The sequence below is a fragment of the Nothoprocta perdicaria genome, unplaced genomic scaffold, assembly GCF_003342845.1.
Source record: "Nothoprocta perdicaria isolate Ctin4 unplaced genomic scaffold, notPer1 scaffold_173, whole genome shotgun sequence".
In the NCBI taxonomy this organism is placed as follows: domain Eukaryota; kingdom Metazoa; phylum Chordata; class Aves; order Tinamiformes; family Tinamidae; genus Nothoprocta; species Nothoprocta perdicaria.
In genome coordinates, this window is record NW_020454905.1 from 977,477 (window position 1) to 978,197 (window position 721).

The following is a 721-nucleotide window of genomic DNA, read 5'->3' on the forward strand; positions in this document are numbered from 1 at the left end:
AGAAAAGCAAGTGTATCAATTTTAGATTACAGTGCTGCATGGATATACAAGACACTTGAACATGGCAAGAGGCAGATGAAGGCAGTTGGAGAATTTATTTTTTTAAAGCCAAATAGATATCCAGAAGCAGCTTTTAAAAATAGTCATATTACAGACCTAAATTTTTTAAGAGCTTCCATACAACATATTTTAGTCATTAAGTGTGTATATTCTCTCCTTTTTTGCTACCTCATGCACAAAAGCCACAGCTGCTGATCCTTCACTGGGCTCACAGGTTTGACCCATGTAGCCAAGCATCTCTTTTATCCCACCTATTTGAACTGATATTTGGAAASACGAGGAAATTCAGTTCTCAAGTCTCTCAGAGAAATCTGTCTAGAAAAGAGGTCCCATGCTAAATGTTGAAATAGGAATTAACAGGAGGAATTTTGCTGTGTATCATGCTATCTGCTTTAGTTCAAATTGGACAAATCACTGTGAACATGTGCTACGCAGATTCTTCCTTCTGTTGCTTCTCGCTCCAAACTGTCGTAAGCAGCTTTGAGGAGCCAGGTTGTTTCTGAAGTCCATGCAAGGACTGTCTTCTTCCCTCATCCTGGAGGTGCAAAAGCCATTTCGGTCCCTGCAGTGACCAGCTCATGCTCCATTAACAGGTGTACACTTCCCTTTGGCTCAGCCACTAAGCCACTTGAGCTCACAGGCCTGGGCTTTTTCTTCCTTT